At 44.5% G+C, this 9,131-nt stretch overlaps 1 non-coding gene across 1 annotated transcript; it reads right to left on the minus strand.

Annotated features, from left to right (window-relative positions):
- Window positions 1–1,991: 1,991 nt before the first annotated feature.
- Window positions 1,992–2,064, minus strand: trnaf-gaa. Its single transcript has one exon. It is a non-coding gene; the product is annotated as a tRNA-Phe (tRNA).
- Window positions 2,065–9,131: the final 7,067 nt, after the last annotated feature.

Raw genomic sequence — 9,131 nt, forward strand, 5'->3', positions numbered from 1 at the left:
GGTGCTGCTCCTCCAATTTGCGCTGGGCCTCACTCTGGCGTTGGCGGAGGCCCAGGACAGAAAGGTCGGATTCTGAATGGGAGGGGAGTTGAAGTGCTGAACCGCCGGGAGATCAGGTTTGTGGGTTGAGCGCTCTTAGCCATTGTCGTTTTATTTCACGATAAAGAAAACACATCTTGCAGCTCATTGCCTCCAATAAATGTAACCAAAGGGTTTAAAAGGTATAAAATCCTTAGATCCCCAAAAATGCAGAGTATTCCTGAACTATTCGCTGGATAGACATATGTTTGCTATTGATAATGGTTAAAGAAAGTGTAGCCCAACGTGGGGCTCGAACCCACGACCCACGAGTCTCATTCTCTACCGACTGAGCTAGCCGGGCATTGATCAGACATTTTTCAGTGTCTAATGTCAGGAGAATCATCCTCTCAAAACACCAAGGATCTACCTCTGGTAAGAATTTTTGTCTGTGGGTGTCGAAGATAATCACAAGCGAGACGTTAATCAAACTGTCGTTCGTCCCAAGCGCAACATCTTACACTTTCTCCGTTTAAATGCCATCGTCCATTCCTCTCCTATAGGGGGGTTGCACGTAAGGTCACTGGTCATAGGGCTTGACGCACGGAGCCGCTCAATCCATCTGGAGGACATTCGTCACTTCCGGTATATGTTATTAATGCTAGAAACGCATACTTTCCTACCTGTTAAAAACCGCCAAAATGTTGAATATTTGCGCTGAAAAAAATTGTGGGTCGGAGTAAGTGTGAGAGACATGTGCCCAACTTTAGAATTCCAAAAGTGAAGCGAAATTAAGGTATAGGGTGGTTGCACGAAAGGACACTGGGTCATAGGGCTCGACGCATGGAGCCGCTAAATCCAACTGGAAGACATCCGTCACTTCCGGTATATGTTATTAATGCTAGAAACGCGTACTTTCCTACCTGTTAAAAACCGCCAAAATGTTGAATTTTTGCGCTGAAAAAATTTGTGGGAGTCGGGGTAAGTGTGAGAGGCATGTATCCAACTTTAGAATTCCAAACGTGAAGCGAAATGAAGGTATAGAGAAGCGAGAACTGAAGGGACTACAGCAGTTAAAGTGCTTGGTAAACATTGAAAATATTGGGAATTATCGCGTTTGCTCACTGCATTTCATCAAGTAAGGCATTATTTGTGTTTTTTCTTGATTCCTTTGGCATCTAGAAATTCTCAGAAGTGATAAATCTGGCTGTAAATTTTTCTTCAGATGCGTTTTCATTTTGTATGTAAAAACCCACGAGAACCATGGGCGATTTAAAACAATTACAGCCAGATTTTTCACTTCTGAAACTTTTTAGATGCCAAAGGAATCACGAAAAAACACAAATAATGCCTTACTTGATGAAATGCAGTGAGCAAACGGCCAGTGTTCGCCAAGCACTCTGGCTGTTGTTGTCCCTTCAGCTCTGGCTTCTATCTACCGTAATTTCTCCTCACTTTTGGAATTCTGAAGTAGGCTAAATGTCTCACACGCTTATCCCGATTTCCATAATCATTTATAGCGCAAAAATTGACAATTTCAGCGGGTTTTAACGGGCCCGCTACGCTGGAAACAATGGTAAGCGCCTTGAGTATTAGAAAGGCGCTATATAAATCCCATCCATTATTATTATTATTACCTGCAGTTCATCGCGTGTACTCCATTTGGTGTACTGTAGCAACAGTACGGGGTCATGGCTCGTGACCCGACTGCCGTGAAACCATGCACGAAACAGACCCGTTCTGAAGGGTGAGCTACATGGCCAATTTATTTTCCGCACGTCTGTGGCATTTGAGTGGAAACCGGGGTACCTGCTGGAAATTCAATAAGTCACATGCAGGCAGAAAGACAGTCAAAGAACACCGGAGGTTCACGTTGAACCTTGAATGAGCGGCACTGACGGCTGCGTTACGAACAAAATCGCTGGAATAAATCATATGAACGCTGATTTAAATTTTAAAGTCTTATATACCATCGCCGAAACCCGGAATTGAACCAGGGACCTTTAGATCTTCAGTCTAACGCTCTCCCAACTGAGCTATTTCGGCTACTTTACCACTGCTGAAGGAAACACAGTTCACTTCCAACTCATGAATCCGGCCATAGTCGTTCACCTAATTCTGCGTCAATTTTATATAACGCACCGTGTTCATCAGATGTGGTAATCCCGCTGCTGAACATTTTTTGTCATTTCCGAATACAGATCCCACCAAACAAGAGAAACAGAGAATTCTTGCCATCTTCCACCTCAGTCACTGAACCACACGCCCTGTAAACGTTGCAACTCCAGGGACAGAGGCGGAGCAGAGGAGGTTTTCCCATTGATCTGATCGATACTCAAATGTCACCTGCCTAATGTCGCTTTTCATCAGTTCCTCTGTCACCCCAGATCCTCTGGCCACTAGTACATCAGGAAGATTGGTAGTTTCCTCCTTAGTGAAGACGGATCCAAAGTACCTGTTCAACTCATCTGCCATTTCCTTGGTCGCCATAATAAATTCACCCTTTATTCTTCAAGGGTCTAACTTTGGTTTTAACCATTGTTTTCCTCTTCACATACCTAAAGAAGCTCTGACTATCCTCCTTCATATTCTTGGCTAGCTTACCTTCGTACATTTTTCATTGACTGAAATGAGTTTCGGTGACTCCTTAGATACCGAAACACATCCAGGGATGCACTTGATCACAGCTGCCTATACACGTCCCATGCATCCTTTTCTTTATTTACCTCGTCAGCCAAAGCTTCCTTCCGGTTGCATGCTTTGCCTTTCACTCTAACGGGAACATACATATCCTGAGCTCTCTTCAGTACACTTTTAAAAACATCCCACTTGGCCGCTTTTCCTTTACCCTCAACCTGCTCCAGTCTACTTGAGCATTTTAACACGTGGACCCACTCGGTCCCTGTTCCTAATAACTTAAACCTAATTGAACTGTGGCCACGGGACACAAAAGGCTCCTCCACAAACAATTTATTAACGCGCCCATCGCAATGTCCCAATACTGGATCCAGCGTTGCCCTCTCACGACGTGGAGGCCTCTACACACTGCTTAAGAAAACACTCCTGAACACATTTGCGGATTTGCACCTCATTTAAACCCTTCACACTATGATTTACCCAATCTATATTGGGAAAGTTAAAATCCCCTACTACAACAACCTTATTTGACCTGCACCTGTCTGCAATCTCATGGCTCATTTGTTTCTCTAATTCCCGTTGACTATTCGAGGGTCTGTAGTGAACCCCAACAAGGTGATCATCCCTTTCTTGTTTCTCAGCTCCACCCATATAGACGAACCGTCCTTAATCTCACCTCTGATCACAGTCGTGACATCCTCCTTGACCAACAATGCTACCCCTCCCCCTCTTTTTCCCTCGCCCCTGTCTCCTGCACCCCGGAATATTAAGTTGCCAGTCCTGTCCCTCCCTTAACCTGGTTTCAGTCATGAGGACAATGTCCCATTCACTCGTACCCTCTACATGCCCTAAGCTCATCTGCCTTACTCGTCAGCTCCCTGCTTTAAAATACGTGTAGTTTAAACCAACCATCCTTCCTCGCTGTCCGCCTTTCACCTGCCTGTTCTGTCCACTAATCTGTACCACACCATATGACTGGGACCGAAAATTGGAGGTTAAATTTTCAACCATTGGGTACCTGATATTGAAAAATGTAATGCTTAAGCCGTCGGATGCCTAATACTCGATGATTGTGTTCATCTATCCCTAGATGCTGCAAGCGATGTGAGAGGTCCTCGATGGATATTTATACGATTTTCTTACCGTGGACAAATACATAAAAAGTTGGCATTTCCAAAAGGGCAATGCAAATGTCTTGGTGTAGTGTACCATGGAAGAGGTGTTGTTCATCCTACAAAGATCGAAACAACTCGGGCCCCAGATTAGATATATCCAGGAAAACTGCGGAAAGGAATCCTGGCAGAGATACATGAATTATCGTTCGCGAGCGGTATGGATTTTGAAGATTGGAGTGTGGCCAATGACCTTTCTTTAAAAAGATATGTACAAAAACCTGGGAATTACAGACAAGGATGCTCTCATTTGTGGTCGTTAACAGTGTGGGGGAAGGGGGGGGGGGGGTCAAAAGCGTGGACGTTGGTGCAGTTAGCGTAAAAGAGAGTGTAGGAAAGGTGACGTGAAAACTAACAGGGCAGGGGGATGGGAACCAGTGCAAGGAGACAAAGGGACATAAAAGGAGGACAGAAGTAAAAGGTAGAAGGGAGATAAGAAAAATAAACCTGAAAGCTTTGTGCCTCAACGCGAGGAGCATTCGAAATACGGTTGACGAATTGAATGTGCAGTTGGTAGTTAAGGAATAATGTTTTCCGGATTTCCTCAGAGGTGATGAAGGCAGAGAATGTTACTTTTCCAGCGTCAAAATATGATACATTCCAGGCAGGCAAGGTGTGCTGTTACCAGCGTCGCTGGGATTCTCGTTTTAAGGTTACAATCCGATTACCGCAATCACGTTGAATTAATTCCTCCACCTGTGATCGCCGTCTGTCTTGAAACTGGGCACCAGAAGCCCCGAGACAGTGCCAGGAATTTGAGACCACCGTGTTGAGTGAAGCGTACTGAATGAAATCAGACAAGTAACTTGAGGTGCAGAGTTGGATCTGATTTAGTTTGAAATAATATTCCCTTTGCTGGAACAAAGCCGCTCCCAAATCCCATTCCTCAATTTCGCCACGATTTGATGTTTCGCAACCATAATTTTAAAAATATTCACAACCTGTTAACAGCGTGGATTTCACTTGCCTGATGTAATCTGTTTCGGAAAATTTACGAAGTCTCTATTTTTAACTCTGTTAAAACTTCACTGTCCCGGCGGAGATGGTAAATGGTATAAAATCTCCGGGATTGTTCTGCCCCAGCATTTCATTCCGGGAGATTATAGGTTGCATACGGTGACGTGGCTGAGAAGAGAAAATGATAGACATGATAGAGAGATATCACAGAGTGGACAAAATCTTGTACGTGATCGTTGCTGTCGTTGGTGTCCCTGGTAAGTGAGCAGAATAATTATTTTGTTATCAATCCGTGTCTTAATGCTTTGTCCTGATGCTGATCATCTTTGCAAGTTTCCCAAATGATGATCGGTGTACACGAATGTCAGTGATATTAACCTCTCCGTTGAATTCACGCTGAATTTATTTTAATTTTTACCGTGCTCCCTCTCTAGCAGAAACCAACTCTCTATTCTTGTCAATCTCGAGACCCACTAGAATGTTGTTCTTGACTTCAGTGGCACCTTGCCTTGAGTTGCCTCACTGCTCGGGAAATGCAGCTATCCGGAGATGTGTGACTGAGAGGGGTTTAATTGGTGAAGTTCACAATGGGGTGAATTTCACAGTGGAGTTTCATTATGGAGTCTCACAATGGAGTCTGTCACAGTCGGTATTAAACATTAAATTCCTTCCATTTGGCCTATAAACCAATGACAATGAGATTTTAAAAATATGTGATATTATGAATTCTTGTGTGACTGTTATTTGGACACTTAGGCTATTTAAAAATGTTAATCTATTCTTAAGAAATAGATAGATGTTTAGATCTAGTAATTGAATTTTGTAATTAGCTACAATTAGGTAACTAACTAATTATATGCTTTAATTTCCATTCATCTAAGTAAGATTGTTTCATATTTGTTTCAGAATGCTTCAATCTATAATAACTGAAAATGTCTTTCAGTTCTCTTAATTTTTAAGAAAGTTATGTGCTTTTGACTGTCTTCGATCACAGCTTTTGTGTTGTCAATGGAAAACCAATAGGGAACAAGATGCTAATTTCCGAATATGTAAATGGCCATAACCTTTTTAATACTGCAGATATGAAAGTGAATTAGGTGTCAAATTAAACTTCTTTTTGTGCTTTATCTGATGGGATAAATTACACACTTGATTTTTAAAATCTCAAAATGTTGTGACATTGATAGTATAAGGCTACATTTTGGGTTGTGCAATGAACCATATTTATAAGAGAACTTGAGGTAAAGGAACCACTCGGAGGTAATGACCAAAATATGATAAGATTTAACTTACAATTAGAAAAGGAACAGGTGAAACCGGATGTGTCGTTATTGCCGCTGAGTAAATTGGCCGACCGAGGCACGGAGGAGCTGGCAAAGATTGACTGATAAGGGGCTTTAGCAGCAGTGGCAGGTATTTCTGCGAATAATTCGGAAGGTGCAGGATCACTTCATTATAAAGAGAAAGAAAGATTCCAGGAGAGAATAAGCCGACAAAGGCTGACAAGGGAGGTCAAGGACAACATAAAAGCAAAGGAGAAGGCATGTAACATTGCAAAGATGAGTGTTAAGTCAGAGGATTTGGATGTTTTTAAAGAACCACAACAGTTAACTGAAAGGGCAATACTGCGAGAAAAGATGAAGTACGAATATAAAATGTCCAATAATATAACAGTGGATAGCAAGAGTTCCTATGGATATATGAAGAGTAAAAAAAGAGGCAAGACTGGACGTTGGGCTGCTAGAAAATGATGCAGGCTAAGTGATAACGGAAAATCAATAAATGGCAGTGGAATTGGATAACTGTTTTGCATCAGTCGCCACTGTGGAAGACACCAGTAGTGCGCATGTGGTCCGAGAGACTCAGTGGGTGAAAGTTGTAGAGTGGCGATTACTAAGGAGAAGGTGCTGGAAAAAACGGAAAGGTCTGAAGGTGGATAAGTCACCTGGAGCGGATGGACTGCACCACTGGGGTCCGAGGGTGGTGGCCTCAGAAATTGAGGAGGCATTATTTAGTTGTGATATTTCAAGAATCACTAGAGTTAGGGTGGTTCCTGAAGATTGGAACATTGTGAATATCACCCCGCTGTACAAGAAGGCAGCAAAGCAGAATAGAAACTGCAGGCCGGTTAGCCTGACTTCGGTGGTTGGTAATATTTTAGAGTCAATTACAAAGGATGAGGTTACGAGGTACTTAAAAGTTCACTGTGAAACAGGTCGAAGTCAGCATGGTTTTGTGGGGTAGATCTTGCCTCACGATTCTGCTGGAGATCCTTGAGGATTTTAATAGCAGGCCAGACAGGAGAAACGCTGTAGATGTTGTTTAACTAGATTTTGAGAAGGGCAACACTCTTGAACTTTAGATGAGTCATGCTGAGTCAGCCATCAAGAACAAGTTCAGTAATGGGCCCATATCGTCGAGTGAGGCCATATGAGAGGAGCTGAGGAACAAGAATGATGATCTAAAGACCCTCGAATAGTCACCGGGAATTAGAAGAACAAATGTGCCAGGAGATTGCAGAGAGCTGCAGGCCGAATAAGGTTGTTATAGTTGGGGATTGTAACGTTCCCAATATAGACTGGGAGATCATAGCTTGAAGGGTTTAGATGGGGTGCAATTCCTCAAAAGTGTTCAGGAGAGTTTTCTTAAGCCGTATGTGGCACTTCACCGCCAGATGTTCCAGGTCCGGAGAGCAGTTGGACAGGACTGCCACGTCTGAGCACCACGCAGAATTGACCATGAGGCAGACGCCCCTTCCTCTCCCTTTCCCAGATGCCAGTGTGCGGTCCGTACGGTGGATGGATAAACCTTCAGGCTGGACCGCTGAGTCTGGGGAGCTGGTGGTGGGCCATGTCTCTGTGAAACAGAACACAGAGCATTCCCTCAGCTCCCTTTGATAAAGCAGCCTTGCCCTTACGTCCTCCACTTTATTTTCAAGGGACTGTACGTTGGCCAAAAGGATAGTAGGGAGAGGGGGCCGGTCCCCTGCGCTTCAGTCTGACCTGAAGTCCTGCCCGTCGGCCACGTTTCTGGACACAATGGAGGCTTCCCCTTTGAATCCAGGTACTGTATTTACTGCTGTTTCTGCGGACCTGTTCTGGAACGGGCATTCCTCATAGACCGCAGCTCCAGCTCCGTTACGATCGGGGGTTCCCCCAAAGTCGGCAGCTCCAGCTTCATTGTTTCTGGAAGATCCAGCCCGTCGGCTCTGTGGGTCATCCCGGGGTCTCCAGGTACCGTACCTGGGATCCTCAGTCAGGTCAGTAGTTTTACAGCCAGCGTGGGAAAGTTTAAAGCGTGGCTCCCGCAGCTGCGGGAGCGCGAAATTGCCAGCGCTTGCAGCTGCCCAAGCAGCTTGTGTGAAACGGCACCGATTACTGCCGTTTCCCTGATCCAGGTGAGTTGATAGAAGTTGTAGGTGAACCTTTTCTGTTCTGGAGCTCCGCAGGCAGGCGCCATCTTGCGGTCTCGCTCAAGTTCCCTGGTGCAGGTTATTTGAGGGGAAATGAACATCGGCCGTGGGATGTTTTTAAAAGTGTACGTCCCGGTTATAGTGAAGCGCAAAGCAGGCAAACGTAAGGAAGCTTGGCTGACGAGTGAAATTGAGACGTTAATCAAAAACAAGGCTGCATGGGACAAGTGTAGGCAGCTGGGATCAAGTGCACCCCTGGAGGAGTTTCGGGAACTAAGGAGAAACTGACACGGATATCAGAAAGGCAAAAAGGGACCAGGAGATAGCTCTGGCGGGTAGCATTGAGGGCAATCCCAAAATATTTCATAAATGCATAAGGGGGAAAAGGGTTAAAGAGAGAGTGGGACCTCTCAGGAATCAAAGCGGTCACCTCGGTGTGGAGCCACAGGAGATGGAGCCACATGCTCCTAAATTAGTATTTTCCCTCTGCACATACCGAGGAGAAAAACCGTAGGACGGAAGAAATTGGAGCAGTCACTGGAAGTGTTTTGAGAGTAGTCAATGTTACCGTCGAAGAAGTACTGAAGTTACTGTCGTGTTTGAAGATAGACAAATCTACAGGTCCTGATCAGATATATCCGAGGACATTGTGGGAAACTAGAGAGGAAATTGCGGGAGCCCTGGTAGAAATTTACGAATCGTCCTTAAATACAGGAGAGGTGCCGGATGGCTGGAGGGTGGCAAAGGTTGTGCCTCTTTTCAAGAAGAGCTACAGGGGAAATGACTGGAGAGTATTCTGATGGATATGATATACAGGCATTTGGATGGGCAAAGGCTGATTAGCGATAGTCAGCATGGTTTTGTATGTGGGAGGTCGTGTCTCACAAATCGGATTGAATTTTTTGAAGACGTGACCAAAAAGGTTGATGAGGGCA

Source organism: Amblyraja radiata, chromosome 37, assembly GCF_010909765.2.
Source record: "Amblyraja radiata isolate CabotCenter1 chromosome 37, sAmbRad1.1.pri, whole genome shotgun sequence".
In the NCBI taxonomy this organism is placed as follows: domain Eukaryota; kingdom Metazoa; phylum Chordata; class Chondrichthyes; order Rajiformes; family Rajidae; genus Amblyraja; species Amblyraja radiata.